We start from the raw sequence: 20,887 nt of genomic DNA, 5'->3' as shown, positions 1-20,887 counted from the left end.
GAGGAGCATTTGAGATCCTGTTTTTTGACGTAATTTTCGTGTTCTTTTATCCGGAATTTGAGGGATCGTCGAGTCTGCCCAATGTAGGCCAATTTGCACTGGCAGGAAAGGGGCATTTACAGTGTTTCCTGCCAGTGCAAATTGGCCTACATTGGGCAGACTCGACGATCCCTCCGATTCCGGATAAAAGAACACGAAAATTACGACAAAAAACAGGATCTCAAACGCTCCTCTATTGCTCAACATTGTTGGTCCTGTGGTCATAATTTTATTTTTTCTTCCGCCAAAGTTATTCACGAGTGTTCGTCCATTCATGATTTAGATTTTTGGGAGTCATATTACATATGGAAAAATGCTAATTTAATCGTCAATGATTTGTCTAGCACTCCCCCTTTTCCTAATGTTTGGAAGTCTGTTATTTGATTTATTTTTTGTCTGTGACGTTTTCTCCTGAGTGCAACTGTCCTCTGGAGTTCTGACGTAACCTTGACGTCATCGTTTCCGGTACTGCTCTCATATCTTTTACAACTCGTCTCTCATTCCATTGTTCGCCTCGACTGTGTTTTAGTCGGGTGAACCTGTCTTCGTTTTTAATGCACTGATGATGGCACTTGTATTTTAGAGTGCCGAAACAGCTGTTTGCTGGTTTTTTTTAGCCTTTTTCCATTCTCAATTTGTACTTTATATACGTTGTCATATTTTTTTCACGATTGCTTATTGTTCTCATTTGACCGTCTTTGGTCACACACATACACACAGTGCCTTTACACATATACACACACGCCAACGTGCATACACACAGGTCTACGCACACACAAAAACCTATACATACACAACTAATACACACGTCTCCGTTTAAGAGGAGAGGTAGACTTGGAGGGACAGGAGCCGTGACTAAAAGCAAGTGAGTAGGGTAGTAACCAATGGGTAGGGTCTTGTCGCAACTTGTGATTGCGAGGGGAGAACTCCCCTTTCCCATGCGTTTTCACAAATGCCTTGATATGTAGCAAAAAATTGCATTTTAAGTCTTTTATTTGGAAAACATGTCAACGGAAACTAGTTAATACAGCCCTTATCACTACATTTAACTTGCTTAAAAGCAACTTAAATGAAATTTTTTGGGACTTCAATTACAAACGATTTTTGATAGGACCCCCTCCCTCCCTCTTTTATACCGTGATGATAGCTTTAAAAGGAGGTTTTTGGAATCTTCCATCACTTTCTAAAATATGTATAAATATAGTTAAAAATCGAATTTTTGGAGCCTCAAAGGCAAAATATTTCCAGGAAGGAAGGATTCTAAGCACCTTCACATTTCTTTTAATGTAAGCAAACATTACCTAAAGGTGCATTTTTAGGCTGGACAGCTGAAGAGGTAGAGAAGAGCACCCCTCCTCTTCTAACTTCTCAATGTATAATGACAGGATATTTTGGTTTCTAAGTTTTATTTTCAAAAAGTATTTTGGGGCCAGCGCCCCAAACCTGACCTTTCTCCGTACATCATCAAAAATAGACAAAATGCGTTTTTAGTTTCCTAATTTTCAAAAAGTACTCGGAAATTTAAATTTTGAAACATTTTTGAGGGAGATTCATAGGCGGATTTACGGGGGTGCCAGGGGGTGCACCGCACCCCCAACAATTTTGGTTGGATTTTCAAAGAAAATTTAAATGAAATATATTTTATCAGGAGAAAATATATATTTCTCCTCAGGAATATTGTAAAACAACTTATATTTTCCTACAGCTAAATGCAAGTTAATTTACTTGAAAGTAAACTAAAAAATGCAATAATACGCTGCTTATTATGTGGCCCGTTCACCACACACCGTCAATGCGAGAGAAATTGTGCTGCATGAATTAAAAAGAAGTATTTTTCCATTTAAAAAAGAAAGATGATAAATAATTACATAAATCAAATAAAAACATTCCTTTAATTATTTTCCAGAGCTGTATTATATAATAACTTTATACTCTGTAATTGGGTATGTATTGGTATAACATTACAATTTTCTTTTTCTTTGAAACAACCATGGCTAATAAAGTCAAAAAATATGGCTATTGTGATATATTTCCCCAAAAGCGATATAAAGTCCTTACACATCATTCCAGTAAACAGTACAATAAAATCACTCTGAAATCAACTACCAATTAACATTTCCACTGTAAAATTTCAAAATTTTCTGAAGGGGGCGGAGCAGTGCTATCACTGAGTTCCACTACGAAAATTAGTTGCTTTTGTTGCCTTTAATATGAATAAAAGTCTCCAAAATAGTTAACAGATACAGAAAATAATTTCTAAAATAGTCTCCTATTTAAAAAAAAAATTGCTTTCATATCATTTTAATGCCATGAAGTAAGACAGACCTACGTGGGATAAATTTTCTCCTGATCAACTTTCAAAAAGGAAAACTTTAAAAAACATTTTCCAAATTTTAGCCCAACCCTGAATAAACAGTAGAGAAACCAGCACTGACACATTCTAGTATATCTTTTTCACTATCTGATTGTTAATTGAAGACAACAGTAAAAGGCTGACTGTATAAAAAGAGCTCGAAGCGATATTCATATTTCCGATCGAAAAAAAATTAGTCTCTCGTTAAAAAAAAATGAATGTATAGTACGAATAAAAGAAATTAGGAATCAAAAAACAGTAAAAAAAAAAGTAGTTAAGAACCAGAAATTGCGATTGCAAAAACTAATCCTTTATGAAAATCGCACTCACAAAAACGATACCAGTTACGAAAATTGCGATCTTTTACGATTGCGACGAAACTTTACGAAACTTTTTTTATACAAAAATATAAATTTCCCATTTTTTCTGGTCGTGAATGTTTTATTACATTTCATTTTCCCACTTTTTAAAACGATTGTTTTCAAAAATTAAACGGGGTAAAACTTTTCCTTTTTTCCCGTGGTAACTAGAGGGTAAACTTAAAGACGATTTTTAATATTTTTTTTAAAGTTTTTCTCCTGGGAGGGAAAAAAAAAAAAAAAAACTAGCTTTTTTACGAATTTTAGTTACACTTACTAAAGTATTCCCTGTATTTTACAACTGATTGCAAAATACTCGCCTTTGTCATCAAAATAGTCGCCTTCGCCGTCAAAACAACAGCTTTAGTTGCCATTTGCAGTGCTGTATCCCCCTCCCCCATCCCCTGTATGGCAATGGCGTAGCTACAGTTTCTGTCGCCTGTCTCCCTTTATTTTCCACATTTTCATTGAGACATATCTAATACATTAAAGCATTGAAAATCATCGCTCAAAATAGAAAACTTCCTTTAAAGTAGCAAAGGGAAACTAATTTAATCCGTATTCTTCCTACAAAAGTAAAGGGGGCTGGTCAGGGCGCCTATCTCGGAGAAATATTCTGAATTTACAGGAAAAATTGCAGTTAAAAGCAACTTTTAGCCGAATGGGGTTCTCTACCGAATCTTTATCAAACCTGAAGTTAGTTTAAGCCTTTGAGGAAGATTGAGAGTCAGCTTTTATTTTGTAACAAAGTTCCAATAATTTGTTTTCCCTGCATTAATTCAGCACTGGCAAAGAAACAACTTTTGCAGAAATATATTTGATATTTATATACAGAAACAGATGTTATATTTCAGAAATATATTTGATATTACATATTTGAATATTTTCCGAAATTTGAGTTTTTAAAATACAATTTAAGTGTTGAATTACAATTTAAGGACATTAACTGAATGAGGAAGCTTCAAGGGTTCACTACGGAAATATTTCAACTTTGAACACTGAAATGACCGTTCAGTCATACCAAAATCTTATATTTCAAAGGGTTTTTTTCTTTGCCTTCAGAATTAGATTTAAAGTATGATTCCCTTATTTGATTTTTTTTTTCACCCCAGAAGTGCTAAATCGCCGCCCCAAAAAGCATGTCGCCCCGGGCAGACTACCCTCACCGCCCCTCCCTAGCTACGCCACTGCTATATTGCTGCACCCCCAGAATGTACAGCCTAAATCCGCCTATGGGGAGATTCCTAAATCCACTCCTTCACCTAATGTCTCGATACCCCGAAAATTGAGTTTTTAAACTTCATTTTAATAAAATTGCTGGGGAATTCAGAGTTTGTTCAAAAATTTCGGATGGCCCCTCCCAAAACAATCGGCTGGATCCGCCACTGAGGTACAGGCTGTGCCATTGAAAAATTTAGGGGAGGCTGTAAATTAAAACGGTTTTGACCTCATTTGGGGGACGGTGCTCTGTAGCATATGAGGGGATGCACCGACCTAATTGGTGGGTTGTCACACCTGCTTGATTGATACTTTTTTTACGTTGGAGGAAAACACTGGCGATTGAAACTTGACCCCCCTTACAAAATTTTCTGGATCCGCCCCTGAAGGGGTATTATTTATATAAGGCAGAAAAGATGGTTCATCTCGAAGGGCTTCAGGTGAACGACAAGTATTAGTCTATCGTGGATATATTGGCAACATCCCCTATGTTAACATCATCCGATATCTCTTTGACGCAAGGCCGTCGCGAGGTCAAAGAAATGCCCCCTACTTTTTACAACTCCCGTGTATGAAATGGACGGTCGTTTAATTATTTTAAATGTAATTTAAATACAGGGATAGAATTACGGTTATGGTTTCAGAGCCAGTAATTACTAGAAGTATTGATAATCTGAACTTAATCGTTAGTATAATAATCCCTCAGAAGTAGAAGTGTCCGGGGATTCTTCCCAGAATTTTTTTCTAGGCTGTAGTCTTAAAACCACGCTTGAGACGATCTTTGGTTATGCTACGGGGAAAATAGGTTCGATGACTCTTTCGGAAAAATTTTGCGAAATTGAAGCTCAAAAAACGCAGTTTTATTCAATACTAGTGGTACCCGCACGGCTTCGCCCGTAATAGAAAAATTAAAAGGTCTTTTGGTTCGCCTGTATTTAAAAAAAATGTATTGTGAATTTTCTCGTCAGTTGGCTTGTACTCATGTTACGGTTCCACGTTATGATAATTTCGTATCTCGCCAATTGGCTTGTGCCCATGTTACGGTTCCACGTTATGATAGTTTCGTAATTTATGATAGTTTTTTTCTTAAAATTGGAATAAAAAAAGAACCACATCGAATTTTCGAAAAATCGCTTCGAGGTGCACACCCCCATGCTACATACTAACTTTGTGCCAAATTTCATGAAAATCGGCCGAACGGTTTAGGCGCTATGCGCGTCACAGACATCCAGACATCCTACAGACATCCAGACATCCTCCGGACAGAGAGACTTTCAGCTTTATTATTAGTAAAGAAGAAAAGAAAAGAAGAAAGTTAAAGAAGTAAAGAAAAGAAAGATAATTTTCAGAACAAATTCTTTCCCATTTTTTTAAATTTCTGTGAAAAATGGGCTTAAAATTGGAATAGAAAAAGAACAAAATCGAATTTTCGAAAAATCGCTTCGAGGTGCACATCCCCATGCTACATACTAACTTTGTGCCAAATTTCATGAAAATCGGCCGAACGGTTTAGGCGCTATGCGCGTCACAGACATCCAGACATCCTACAGACATCCAGACATCCTCCGGACAGAGAGACTTTCAGCTTTATTATTAGTAAAGAAGAAAAGAAAAGAAGAAAGTTAAAGAAGTAAAGAAAAGAAAGATAATTTTCAGAACAAATTCTTTCCCATTTTTTTAAATTTCTGTGAAAAATGGGCTTAAAAATTGGAATAGAAAAAGAACAAAATCGAATTTTCGAAAAATCGCTTCGAGGTGCACACCCCCATGCTACATACTAACTTTGTGGCAAATTTCATGAAAATCGGCCGAACGGTTTAGGCGCTATGCGCGTCACAGACATCCTACAGACATCCAGACATCCTCCGGACAGAGAGACTTTCTGCTTTATTATTAGTAAAGAAGAAGAAAAGAAAAGAAGAAAGTTAAAGAAATAAAGAAAAGAAAGATAATTTTCAGAACAAATTCTTTCCCATTTTATTAAATTTCTGTGAAAAATGGGCTTAAAATTGGAATAGAAAAAGAACAAAATCGAATTTTCGAAAAAATCGCTTCGAGGTGCACACCACCATGCTACATACTAACTTTGTGCCAAATTTCATGAAAATCGGCCGAACGGTTTAGGCGCTATGCGCGTCACAGACATCCTACAGACATCCTCCAGACATCCAGACATCCTCCGGACAGAGAGACTTTCTGCTTTATTATTAGTAACTAGTGGTACCCGCACGGCTTCGCCCGTAATAGAAAAATTAAAAGGTCTTTTGGTTCGCCTGTATTTACAAATAATGTATTGTGAATTTTCTCGTCAATTGGCTTGTACTCATGTTACGGTTACACGTTATGATAATTTCGTAATTTAAAATAGTTTTTTTTTTCTTAAAATTGGAATACAAAAAGAACCACATCGAATTTTCGAAAAATCGCTTCGAGGTGCACACCCCCATGCTACATACTAACTTTGTGCCAAATTTCATGAAAATCGGCCGAACGGTTTAGGCGCTATGGCGCGTCACAGACATCCTACAGATATCCTACAGACATCCTACAGACATCCTCCGGACAGAGAGACTTTCTGCTTTATTATTAGTAAAGAAGATTCGATCGATGATGTTAAGGAAAGGCGAGGTTCGGGGCCAACGTCCGGAATTTTTTCTAATTCATATAGTTTAAAAATACCTTTTAGACGGTCTTTGCATATGTAACGAGGGGGAAGTGGTTCAGAGGCACTCCCGCCGGCCATTTTTTGAAATGTGGGGGTCCCTGGAAATTTTTCATAATACAGCTCCAAAAATAATGTTTTAGTCCATCTTTGGTGCTGTTGAGGGAGCAAAGACTCGGGTCTCAACACGGAAAATTTTCCAATTTGTAATCTTAAAAATGCATTCGATACGATCTTTGGTAATTAATGTTAGGATTGAAGAGGTTTGGGGGTGCTTTCTTAGAAAATTTTTGAAATCGAAAACTGAAAAATGGAATTGTAAGCCATCTTTTGTTACGTCAAGGGAACCAGCAATTTTCACGAACTGAAACTCAAAAAACTTGATTTTAGTCGACTTTCGATGACGAGAGGGAGAGGAGTTTTCGAAAGATCTCCACCGAAAGCTTTTGGAAATTGAAGCCCATAATACGAAAATTAAAACGATCTTTTATGGTGTTGGCAAGAGTCTCTTCCTCTTGCCAACACCAATCACATTATTCAAAAAATTTAGGGGTGCGACCGCCCCCTCTTGCCCCCCCCCTGTTTGCCACCCCTGTGCAGGAGGCACATTTAAAATAAAATTAAGTGGAATAAATAAAACCTAAGGTATCACAGAAAATGACTACATCCGTTCAAAATGTTAAAAGTTCTTTTTCTGGGGACGCAGACGCTTGTACAGGCCCGGACTGGCCATAGACTTGACCGGGACATTTCCCGGTGCGCCCTCTCGAAAGGCGCCCTTCTGTTGTTTTCTTATTTTCCAAAACAATGTTCTAGCAATATGGAAATAAATTATGTAGAATCAAGAAGTGATTTTGTATGTGAATATTTTCACATGCAAAAGCAATGTTCTTCTTCTTTATATAAACGTTCCCTTTTATTACCCTCATAAAAGCAATTAGTCCCCCCTCGTTTCGTAAACGGTCTGCTCCCGTTTGTGGCTTATCTTTTGCTCCAAGGTTCAGTTCTGAGGACAAAAGCGGACCCATGGTGTTTCCTCAATAAAAAAGGGATGTGAGGGTGAAAGTGACAGCACACATATCTATGGTCAAGAATGGTTTGATTTATTGACTGTCCTTAAGTTGCTGTCAGAGCGGATAGCTGGCATGACTCCCTGTTCTGATAACGATCATGAGTGCAATAGAAGCAAGTAAGATTACAAATAATGTTAATTTTTGAAATCGGCGCATTAAAAAAAGTGTTATATCGAAATAAGCCGCATAAAATCAATATTTTAGTGGATGGATGCACACAATGACAAATGTCGCATTTTTAGTCACTTCAAAAAAAAAAAAAAAAGACAGGACTGTACGGTGATTCCTATACTTTTCGGGTCAAGGCGCCCTTTTCGGAACTTAGATTTTTGCATGGCGCCCTTCCCAAAATAAAAGTATGACTCGTAACTGACAGTCAAAAATAAATATGTGTCTTGTATTTGCATTGAATAGCCCTTATTTATCCTGCAGAGGTTCTGCAAAAAGTGGGAAAACGTTTTATAAATAATAAGTCTAAATTAGTTGAGAAAAAAATAGTAAAATTTCGAAGTGGTCCTAGGAGACACATTTGGGGAATTATCGGACTCAACACAATAAAGATGCCTAAAAGTTTTAAAGGTAAAACATTTTTCGATTTTAAACCAAGTTTTGTCAATTTGTGTTCAAAGCATAATCCAGTTTCTGTAACTGGATTTAATTCCTTCACTGTCTTAGTCCTTTTAGCCAGAGGTGTGCACACAGGAGGGTAATGGTATAACCTTTGGCATTGAAATTTTTAGGGGATCACTTAAGATTTTATAAATATTATGTTAAAGGTAACGTTTTCGGGGGAAAGGGGCGGCGCTGTGTAGCTTTTGGAGGGAGTTGCCCTTATGTAAGCTACAGTACTAACTTAAAAATATTTATATGAGAGTTTCTGCATAAAATCGTTATATTATTGCATTTTAGCCCTTTAGCTCAAGCTTTTAGCCATTTAGCTCAAAATGATATAGCCTTCCTTTAGCTATATCATTTTGAGAAGTTTTTTAACCTGTGTTTTCCCTTTGTATATGAAGCTCGATACCCCCTCCCCTCCTTGCGAAGTTTATTACTAATAAATTTTGCATCAATGAAACAATACAAATCATTATGTGGGAAACGAAATTTGAGTTTGAAGGAGGAATGCATAAGGATGTCGGAAATAAGTAAAACGCAAAGGTATTACTAGTGGCGTCGCTAAGGGGCGCGAAGGGGGGGGGGGCGTCTGCCCCGGGTGTGACCTGTCTGGGGGGTGACACCCAAAGTGTAATTGCAAGTTTCTGAAAAATTCGAAGCTGAAATGCATTTTCAAGAGTACTAATTTGAAAATTTTCCAGGGGGTGAGACCACCCGAACCTCAGTACCCACATCATGGAATTAATATCACTATACTCCGAATCAGGTTCATATTGTCAATACTTAGGCATAGTAGTGACCTCTTATACCAACAAACTGAAAACCCATTATCTTTCCCTGTGTGTGCGATACGTTTAAAGTAATTATAGGGCCAACAATTTCATATAGACTCCCTTACTTTTTAGATCACTCGACGCCCACATGCGTCTGGAGCAAGTTACATAAAAAGCAGTCATAGTTTTTATTTTTCTTCTACATATTATCCCGCTAAAAACACTTTGTTTTACACAAATGCAGTTTCTGAAAATTTAAGATTTTCATATTTACATAGAATTTAAAAACTTTTTTTTTCCATTTTAAAGGGGGGGGGGGGGTGATATCACAAATTACCGCTCCGAGTGTCACCCATGCTAGGTACGCTACTAGTATTACAAATATTAATAAGAGTCACTAAAGACTATATTAGAAATCTAATGCGAGAAATATCGAAAACCTTATTCGTTTTCTATCTGCAGTTAGTTATACACATATTAGGACAGTATATTGCCTACAAGGTCGCCCGTATAGGAGGGCAAGCGGGGGCTCTAGCCCCCCCCCCCCCCCTTAGAAATGAAAACTTCCTTGCTTTTAGTGCTTTTTTCCTTGCAAAAATGTATAAAAATTTCTTTTACAGCCATTAATGAATACGTTATTTAAAATGTCAAATTTTAATATCTCTAATCTGAACTGAAATCGGTTTCCGTGGGAAAAATATTCTGCTAAACCATGGGGAAAATTATTGAGCCCCCCCCCCCCCTAAAATTTTGCATATGGGCGCCCTTGATTGCTTAAAAAATAAAGAGCACTTTTTCTTTCACAGAATAAAAGCTTAATAAAGCATTTTATGAGGGTCTTTCGCAGCATTCTTGTGCGAGAGCTTTTGGCTAACTATCTTAATGATAAGTAGAAAAAAAGGAGCATACATGTAGACCACACACGTTGACTTTAATGGTTTTATGGCTTTAAATGACGCCTTTTAACATGCGTTTTATGGATAAGGATCTGCGATGCTTGGGGATTCGTGGTAACAGATTTCTGCTGGATAAGGAAGGGCAACCATCACAAATTTTATCCAGTTAGACGACAGATGTCCGATTGCTGTTATTTACATGAATCGAAGAGTCATTTGGATCAGATTTTAGCGTTAGTAAACAAGTGATTTTGAAGCTGCAACAAAATTGGATACATCAAGCCAAGGATCTTTTCAACAGTAGGTTACTCGTTTCAGTTTTGATTTTCTTTTTATTGTGATAATATTTTCCTTCATGTATAACCTTAAATTATAGAATTACGATCGATGATTCGTAAAAAAACTGTAATATGATCTATGAGCTACGAAATGACAAATAAATGATATTGCAAAATTTTCCACAATACATATAGTTAAAAAAAACAACGTACTTAGATAAGTTGAAAGATAAAATCTAAGTGACTTGTGTTATTAAATGAAAACTATTATTTTAAATAGTAAAACAGATTAAGATCAAGCGTGTCCCTGAACTTTTTTTTTTTTTTCATTCTCCCTCTTTTTTTGATATCCTTGGTTTATTTCATGACGGCTCTTTCTAATTCGTGTCAGTTTTCTAAAACAAAATTTTACACTCAAAAATTTTCTAAACATGAAGGAAACAATGCCATAAAAATGAGTGGAAACGTTTTGAAAATGTTCGCTTGCTATTATGTACTTTTAAAATGTAACACTTTGGATAGCGAGAATTTCTGAAACGAATTTTCAGAAATTAGATCATGTGTTTTAAGAATGAGGGAAAAAATATCATTAGGAAAAACCCTCCTGTTTTCTTACCCTGCAGAACAAAAAACTTTAATTTTAATTTTACTTCGAAAAAATTAAGGAATTCTTAAATAAAAAAAAAGGAGGCAAGGGGAAAATTAGACAAGATGGTCAAGAAATTTTGTTCTTTTAAATTGAAATCGTTGAGTTTTCTTGCAAAAGTTTTATTAATTAATAAACTTATTTTGTTAACTTATTTATTCCTTCTAATGGTCACAAACAATAATAGCAATTTTAAATGCATATCCATACATAAAAAATTATTTCTCAAAAAATTTAACTTTTAAGCTTTTCCCAATAGTTGCAGTGTTATCAAAATGATATTATTTATTACGTACTACAAAGAGGCAATCAGGTGCATTGGATAAGTTAAGAGTTCGATTGGTTGTATTTTCTTGTAACTTTGACTCAAGGTATTTGCTATGACATTATCATGTTAATAATCATAGTGTAATCATAGCGTAAATAAGCCGATTTCATTACAAATGCATAATTCGTATCAAATTTGACGTTTGAGATGCAAAAAAATAATATTATACTTTAAGTACAGAACAAATGAGTAAACATAATTCGACTTTTTTCTTTTTAAAGAGCTGAAATTAATTAATCACTAGTGTCATTTCTCATGTTATATCCGCACTAAATTCTGCATCTTAATTACTCTTTATTAATTTTCATTTCTGATAAGTTATAATATTTCTTGACTTACCCAATTTGTAAAATCATGTTTTCCGTTCATGACTGAATGCCTTTCTTGTATTACTATTCATCCAAAAACGTACCATTTTCCTTTTTAAAGTACATTTATAGAAACTAGTAATGACCTATTTAACCGCATAACCTGTGATATTCATTACTACTCGCTCCTATTCTCAAAATAATTGCATAACTAAAATGCTTTAAGAAAGCACCATGCAGAGATGCAAAGATTTTTAACAATGCTATAATGAAATGATATTTTTAATTTATTCTTTTTGAGTTTTAAACCTTAGCACATTGAAAAAAGTGACAAAAAATTTTTTTTTTTAGTCTTTGAAAACGGATAACAGTTTCAAATGTAATGTACATCTCTTTTTAATTTTGAACTGCAGAAGCATTTTGTCGAAAGTAACCAACTAGCATATGATATGCAGGAAAAATACGTTAAAAAAAAAAACTTGGACATGTATATTGATTGCACGGAGAAAAAACTCGTCTGCAAACAAAATTATCGACAAATTTATGTGAGAAAATGACAGCATCATGTTTTAAAACGACAGCAGATACCAGTGAAAAATATTCAATCGACAACATAAAAAATAATGTATCACGGCAAGAAATGTTGTCTTCTAATGCTATTGAACTAGTGAATGATGCATTTCCAGAAGAAAGACGTACAAGCAATGAATTTTCGGAAGTGCCTATTGAGAAACATTTAGCAAAACTTCTCATTCTTAGAAACTGGAAAATATCCCCCCCCCCCGCCCAGCGTTCTTCAAATTTTCAGGGGGAATTTTGGGGGTCTTTCCTCTCTTTTTTAGGGAGGATCTCTTTCTAGGGGGTAATCAGTAATATTTAAGGGAGTGTGCCAACACTCTTGGGGGGGGGGGGGTCTCTCCTACTATTGTCGAACTTGCAAAAAATATGACTTCTCTTTTGGACATTTTCTGTAACACAAAAAGGGCTTTATTTACTTCTCAATGATTTTTTATCCCCTTAAAATGTCCGCACTATCTCTTAAGTCCTTATATATTATAGAGGCAAAATCGGCGCCCTTCAACTCGGCTTTCCCGCGCCCTTTTGACCACCCAGTCCGGCCCTGCGCTTGTATTTCAAGAAAACAAAGATATTAGGCTGGAAATTGAGAATTTTACTATGGGAAATCCAAGCAAATAATCGTGTTTGGCAAAGGAAAATTGGAAGAAAGTATTACCACAATATGATTATCAATAATTAAAATTTAAAATGAAGATAGGGACGTAGCCAAACTGAGGTTAGAGTGAAGAACTCCAAATCCTTTTTTTACGCCCCCAAAGTTATCCTGGAAGCTGGAAGTGAGTTTTTAAAACTTCAGTTTTGAAAAAAATACGAAAAACGTTCTCAAACCCCATCCCTTGCCCTAAAGTCATTAAAGATAGCCTATACATGAATATTTAGGACTACACTTTCGAAAACCCATGAGAGTGCTCCTAACTTAACCCCCCACAAACGCCCTCTCAATTAATCATTCATCATCATTCACAGTCGAATAAATTTCGTCTTTAGAGATTTCGATTTTAAAAAACTCCCTGAGGTCTGCCGAACCTGTCCTCCTCCTAATATTACCGAAGATCCTCAAAAATTTCATAGTTAAGGCTTCAATTCAGAAAATTTTTCGCTGGAGATCTTCCAACCCCCTTACTTTTCTAACAATATTGAAAATCGCCTACGATTGCGTTAATTGAATTTCAATTAAGAAAATTTACCAGGGCAGGATTCCGAATCTCTCTACTCATTAACATTACCAAAAATCTTCTGAAACTGCGTTTTCTACAAATCGAAAATTTTTCAAGAGAATGCCCCCTCTCTTTCGCCAACATCATCGGAAAACGTCTTAAATCTCGCTTTTAGTCAGGGTTGCCAGATTGAAGAACAGTAAATACGGGACAGACTTCTAGAAGTATTGTCTAACCACAGATTGTATGGAAAGGCAAACATCCGGTTTACACGCGGAAATGGAAGCATCTATTAATTTTCAGGGATGTCAGATTTTGCAGATGTATGTTAGCCTCTAAATTAAGCAGAGTCTCATTCAAATAAGCGGAATACGCGTATAAAATTTTAATTTTTCCCCTCATTCAAATGGAGTCGCCTTAGCTGGATGTTTGCCAATTCCATACAATCCATGGTCAAACAGTAAACAAGCAACGATAAACTTAAAAAATTAAAAAACCCATGATTTTATCCGAATCGAGATTTTCACTTGGAATAAGTACTTTTAGTGTAGTCGGTCACTCTACGCCAGAAAATGCTACGTACAACATGCTATCCGTAGCAAGCAACGATAAAATTAAAAATTTTAAAAAACCCTGACTGAGTCGCAATTGTAGAGTTAAGAGGGAAAATTGAAAATCCTTTTAAAAGCCTTATATTATCAAAAATCAATGTCAAGTATTTTATTTGCTATTGAATAGAAACTGGCAACAGATTAAAATATCATTTTAAATCATTGTTTTTAACTTCCTTGCCGGCCAACCATGAATTCGTTTACCAATCGCGAAGTTCCAAACACATTCTATCAGACGCGGAAAAAAAAAATCCTTTTATTTTGGTATTAAATTAAAATTTTTTTAGCTATGTTTTCACTGCAAAAGGCGCAAAAAACCTTTTTGACGTTTTTAATTAATATCTTCGTTAATTAATGTCATCCAAAGATGCAACCTACCTAAGAACACTCTCGATCAAGATCAACTCTCCTTTCGAACATTTTTTTTTTTTTTTTTCAAAATCGGTCCATCCGTTTAGGCGCTAGAGTGCCATCCACAGACAGACACACAGATACACAGACACGTCGAACTTATAACCCCCTTCCTTTGTTTATCGGGGGTTAAAAAGGATGTGAGGGGGAAAGGGGAGGGGTGTTTTCTTGAAACGTCTATTCATGATAAATCAGAAAAAAATCAATCGCAACAAAGCATAAACCTCACAAAATGTAGTCTATCAAAGTATAAAAATCGTTTTCAGTGTGATTGATGACGCATGCGCAGAGATATATTTCCAACAGGGGGCCGAGATATATATCAGGGCCTTATTTCCAACATTAGTCAATGAGTAAAGAAGCAACCATCGGCTCCTCATATCTGCCGCCTAAACAACAGCGGCGTAGCGTAGGTTTCTGCCGCCCGGGGCAGGCACCAAATTTGCCGCCCCTCTTACATTGTCCTGCTATATGCCCCCCTCCCCCACATACACACAACAAAAAATCGACATGCTTAATATTTTACAGAACGAAAACAAGATTTTATTATCTAAAACATGTTTTACATTTTAATTTTTACTTCAACAGGAAATACTGTTGATCGAAAAACTTCTAATAATTATTTTTCAAAAATTATTGCATTATGAGAGATAATATTTTCTCAAGATAAAAACATTTAAAATGTAATCTAAAACTGTATACTGGTAGTATTTCTTAAATCTTTTATTGAAAAGAAGAAGAAGAAAAAACTATGATTATAAAGTACCTGATCGATACATTTCTTTTATACTTGAAAAGATTTTTTCTTCTTAACCTAAAATTTTAATTTTCTACTTTTCATCAACAGAAATTCTTTAACAACACTATCAATATCGATTGTATCAGTCGTTTCTGTAAAATGTTGTATAAAATGTGGTTTTTTTAAATGACTCCTGAATTCAAATATGCAGTCCGAGATCTGCATATCCGCAGACCCCGCAGTGCGGGGGGGGGGGGGGGGCACGGCCTTAAGGGGCCCGACAGCCCAAGAAACTGAAAAAAAAAAAAATCCTAGCACTAAGACTAACGTTTCAAATTTACACTGCAGGACTCTGGGGAGAGGCCCTGCAGATTTAGTTGCAGGGGGGTCCAAAATTTATAGATCCGGACCTACAAATATGATCACTATTCCTTTCTATTACCCACCCCGTTTTGGAGTTCTGCAGAAAACCTCCTCCCCCTCCCAATTTTTTCCAAGCCAATATTTTAATTTGGAGTGGGAGGGAGCATTATATTAATCGTTAACATTCTTCTGAGGGACTAGAGAAAAGAAAAGTTTAAAAAGATGAGCATTTGTAGCAAGAAGGGACCCTCAGTGTGGTACTCCCCCCCCCCCCCTAAAATAGTTAAAAAATCATCTAAACGAACTGTTTTTTCTTTTTTTCCACAGTTTGTTTGCGATTGTACTTTTCGATGTTAAATCCAAGTATCGGCTTTACTTCTATGAGCCTCATGTCCGAAAAAAAAGTTCAGATTGAAAAAAAATACTAAAAATAAATAAATAACTAAAATAAAATAAATATAAATAAAAAAAATAATAATAAATCTTGAAGCACCGTATGTTGCATATAAGTCGCATCACAGATCTTCAGTCACAAACCCTCCCGGATTATGTATATTTGTTGAAGTTACGATCACACTGAAGATTACGAATGAAATTAAGTGTGCTTATAATTTAGCATTAATATCTTCTTTATGTAAATAAAACACAAAATCCAAATGTATATGTACGGGGTAAATTTAGAAAATACCGGACCGATTTCGTTAAAATTTTCAATTTATTTAGGTTAGTGCTGGGAAGGTTATAGACATTTTCGAGAAAATTTCGATGAATAGTTCTTTTTTTATTCGAAATTTACGTTTTGGACCCAAAAATGGATCTTTCTACAAGGGCCGGACTAGGTCCCCTAAAAGGGTGGCAACCTTGACGCTCAAAGCCCCCCCCCCCCCAAAAAAAAGACACAAAAGCGCATAAGTTCAAAGAGCCAAATAAAAATAAAAAAAAACCGCACAGGTTTGAGAGAGCAAAAAGAAACATGGTGCAGGTTCGAGGGGAGGGCACAAAGAAAAGAAAACGAAGGCGCAAACGTTCGAGGGCACAAATGAAATATAATGAAAAAAAAAAGGTTCCAGGACGCAGGAAAAACAGGTTCGAGGGGAGGGCAAAAAAAGAAAAAAAGTAAAAAAAAACGAAGGCGCACACATTCGAAAGCACAAATAAAATAAAATGATAAAAAAAAGTTCGAGGGTGCACAGGGCCGGATTAAGCCAGCGCGGGGCCCGTAGCAAATATTTCCAAGGGGCCCTCGTTTTGCATGATATAGTAAACAATAGAGCTCGTCTTCATGGAGATGGGTGGTGCACTTATAACACACATGAATACATAAATGTGGATATAATTTTAGAGCTTTACGACGGTTAGGACCATTTTATATTGCCCCTCGTCTTCCCATTAGTACACGTTTTCAACTTTTAATTCCAAAACCGCAATTTTTGGACGATATAAAGAAAGGGGGTCCGGGGGCTTACCCCCGGAAATTTTTCGATATTTCAATACTAAAAACTCACTTCTAACGACTCCTGGTGATATTAGGAAGAGAAGATTCGGAGGTCATCATTTGGTGAAACTGAAGTCAAAGAACGCGATTGCATCCTATCGTAGGTAAGAAAGATAGTACGGTGCAAATAGACCAAAAAAAGGCGTAACCTCAACATCCAAAGTAAAAGTTTCCTTTCAACTCCAAATTGTTCTATACAGTCCACATATTGTTTGGTAAAAAGTTACACCGTTTTCAGCGTCGGGTTTTGGGGGGAGGGGGGGGGAAGAAGTTGGTAAATTAGTAGTTTTATCAGTTTTCCGGAAATATTTAGACACCTATGGGGTTTAGCGCAAAAAGTGCAATATACAAAATAATCTACACTAAATTACGAACAAAATGGTTCTAAGCATTATTTTGTTAAGGGAACGATTCCAGAGTTACGGAGGGTGTAAAAATAGAAAATTTTCGTATTTTTTTAGATTTTTCGGAAAAAATATTTATTATCATTAAGGAAACCAATTTTTTGTATGATTTGTGTTTTTTAAAAGCAAATTACGATTTTAGGGGCCGGTGGTATGTTTGTGATAAGCCCTTGAGGGAACGACAACCTCACCAATTACTCACGGGGCTCTACTTTTAAGGGAAAAGAGCATTTCATTGGCCGAGTGACTGTATAAATCTGTGGCACGGAGAATCCCGAACTTTCGCTAGACAATGCCGCAGTAAGAATGAATATATTTTCAACATAGATGATTTTAAAATATAAAAATGTGCATAACAATTATGGTTTATAATTATGTCATTTTTAATGATAAAATTTTTATGAGTACAGCTTTTGAAGTTTTTTCTTTAGAAAATAGGTATATTTGTCTGTATATTGCAACCATATTTTATCAAACTTTTTGAAGTTCATAAACTGAGTTCAATACTAATATTTAATAAAAATGTAAAACGTTAAATGCGACATACTGTGTGTGATAAAAGGTATTCACCAGCAATCAATTCTCTTCAAACATAGCACTGTCCTCTTCTAGATCTTAGTCTATGATATTAGTGTCTATGTGAATACATCCTAAACCTGAGCAATTACTGCTTATGCTTGAGCAGTTAGACCACTATTTCTGCACGGTGAGGTTCCAACTGGCCCAAACTGTCAAACACATCAAGATAAGCTTGTCACGGGGCGATCACCTCCCTCCTAATAAAGAGATCTGAAAGTCTGAGCCACTCCATCGCCATCTTTGCCCACTGTCTAAAATAAATTTTTTTGGCGATCCCTGAATATCGATAAATGCCAATACATAGTGGAAGGATTTCTTGCCGTGGAGGTAGGAATACAGGGGGGGGGGGGGAACATGCCGTGTTATCTACTCCTATTGTCCAGTTAGAAGTACACTGTGAGTGAGTGGAGGCCATGTTGAGTGGTGAGAAAGGGGGAAAAGACTCGTATTACTATGGCGAAAATTTCGCGTGTTTTACTTTTCTCGCTCAAATTGATAGTGAAAGTATTTATTGCCTACATAGGAAATTAAAAAGAAAAGGAAAACACAATTATATTTTAAGCTTTAAATTTCCAAATAATAAACTAATTGCATAATTAATGCCTTAAGTGAATTAAAATTATTTTAGTGACAAATTAATGATCAACTGATTATAAATGCTATTTTTTTTTTCAATAAAGCACACTGATTTTCCCATAGAGAAGGTTACAAAATTATCGAAATTATCAAAACTTTGCAGTTTATGTCCAGACTGTAAAATTAGATTACAGCACAATGAAAAAAAGCAGCTAGAAATCAACAAGGATAAATAAAGGGAAAACTAAAACGAAAAACTTATTTTGATAAAGTTACAAGAATGAGGTTAAAAATAAAATAAAAGTAACAAACTTTAGATTAGTTTTTAAAAAAGCAATCCCGTGTAAATAAATGTTAAATAGCATAAAATTCTAAACAACTTCTTGAAAACCTATCCACCCAGTTCTTTGAATTTTGATGATTCATTCTTTCTTTCTTTATTATTATTATTTTAGAGATACAGTCGAGTCCCGACTTACGCGAAGGATGTGTTCCATGACTCCTCGCGTAAGTTGAAATTTTGCGTTGTGGAAAAGTATATGAAAAACATTTTTTTAAAGCATACCAAATTCATTCTTTTAGTCACTTATAAACACCCCTCAAACTGCTTTAAAAAAATTCCTTAACTATACACCACAATTTCTTAAATAAAGAACTGAACTTTTACCGTATTTAAAAATAAAAAAGACTTATTCAACATGAAATATTTTAAGTGCTCAAAATGAATGGAGATATAGACATAAAATAAAACAACACAGTACGCAAAGTATGTATTAATAATAAAATGCTGAACTATAATAGTACTGTATAGCAAATACAGTAATAATATTTATGAGTTAAAAGATGAAGATGATGATGTATGCTCCATGATCAGATCGTTATTCTCATCTAATGTATTTTTAAATACAGTTGCTTCGCCTTTTCTTTTATAACGTTTCAATTTGGGGCAACAGCCCCTCTTTCTTATCTCTTTAATCCACAATACAAGAGCAGCTTCTATATTAACTTTGCTAGACTGCTCTGCAAGCTTCAGTATTCAAACTAAGTTATGAACTTTTAGGAATATCTTTTTGTTTTGACTTTTAATTGTACGTATGGAAAATTCACTCATATTAATGTCGTGCTACCGTCGACGTTTTGTAGTTGTTCAAGTCTATCGAAAATCTAAGGCCCTTTTTTTTAAAAACAATCAGAACCTTTTTTTTTTCTTCCCATCTTCACAAACTTTAGATAAAGGTGCCACTGAGGTGCCAGAAATTTCATACACTTTAAGATTTATTATGAAAAAAATGAATAAATGAAAGATGCTGAGTGGTTTTTTGATGCACTAACAACGCGATGCGTAGATTAGTTTGGTGTGAGAACTTTCGCTGTCAGTGATGCTTCAAGTGATGTAGTAACATTTACAAAATAAATATTTTGTAGCCAATAACGAAGCAGATACTTCCTTCCAAAATAATTTGTGTTGTGGACGAAATTTCGCGTTAGCTCTAAAATTCGTTACTAGGAAAAAAACTTGCGTTGTAGCCATTTCGCGTAAGTCGAATCGCGTTGTAGCGGGCGTCGACTGTACACGGAATACTTGGTATTCGGTATACTGTATAGCAGACAAACCGATTATTTGTTTTGGCAGAGTAGGGGAATGTGGGGCAAAGTGAAATGGTTAAGCTGACTGAGCTTTTTCAAAATGAACAAATTGGAAATTTGTTTTTAAAATTACAGTACATGAAAGAACATTGTATTTTATAATAAAACGTGCATTGAAATGGTATTTTTTATTTTCGCCGGTGAATTTTCGCTTTCAAAAAAAAAAAAAAAGTGGAAAAATTTCGCTTTATTTTTTTATGGGGCAAAGTGAAAAATGAAATATGTTTGAAATAAAATATTTTCTATTGGATTATAAAAAATATTTTTGATCAAAGGAATCAGTAAATAAAAGGTTGAATGAATAAATGAAAAGATGCTAAAATAAATAAACGAATAATTAATTAAATTAATTAATTAATGTATGGGGACAAATAAACGAGTGAGTAAAACAGTGAATGAATAAGAAAATAAGTGTATGAATGAATAAATAATTGAATTACTAAATTAAGGTATGTTAATAAAGTAATTAATAAAATGCGTAAAAGATTTAATAAATGATTGAATAATTAAACAAAATTAATTTTTCACTTTTCCCGCATGTACTTGTCTGACTGCGCAAAATAATTAAAATATTAATGGGCTTAATATTAACTAAATAAATGTTGCATCGAATATTAGGTCTCAATTAATATTTCAAATGATAATTGCAAGAAATTTATCATTTAATAATAACTAGCATAATTTTCGACTTACAATAAAATATTACAATATGAGAATCATTTTTCGAAAATTGCTTGTGTTATTACATTCTATGATTTTCAGAGTTATTTTTTTCTTA

This window comes from Uloborus diversus, unplaced genomic scaffold, assembly GCF_026930045.1.
Source record: "Uloborus diversus isolate 005 unplaced genomic scaffold, Udiv.v.3.1 scaffold_1058, whole genome shotgun sequence".
NCBI lineage: Eukaryota > Metazoa > Arthropoda > Arachnida > Araneae > Uloboridae > Uloborus > Uloborus diversus.
The sequence above is the reverse complement of the archived record's forward strand: the minus strand, read 5'-3'. Positions refer to the sequence as shown.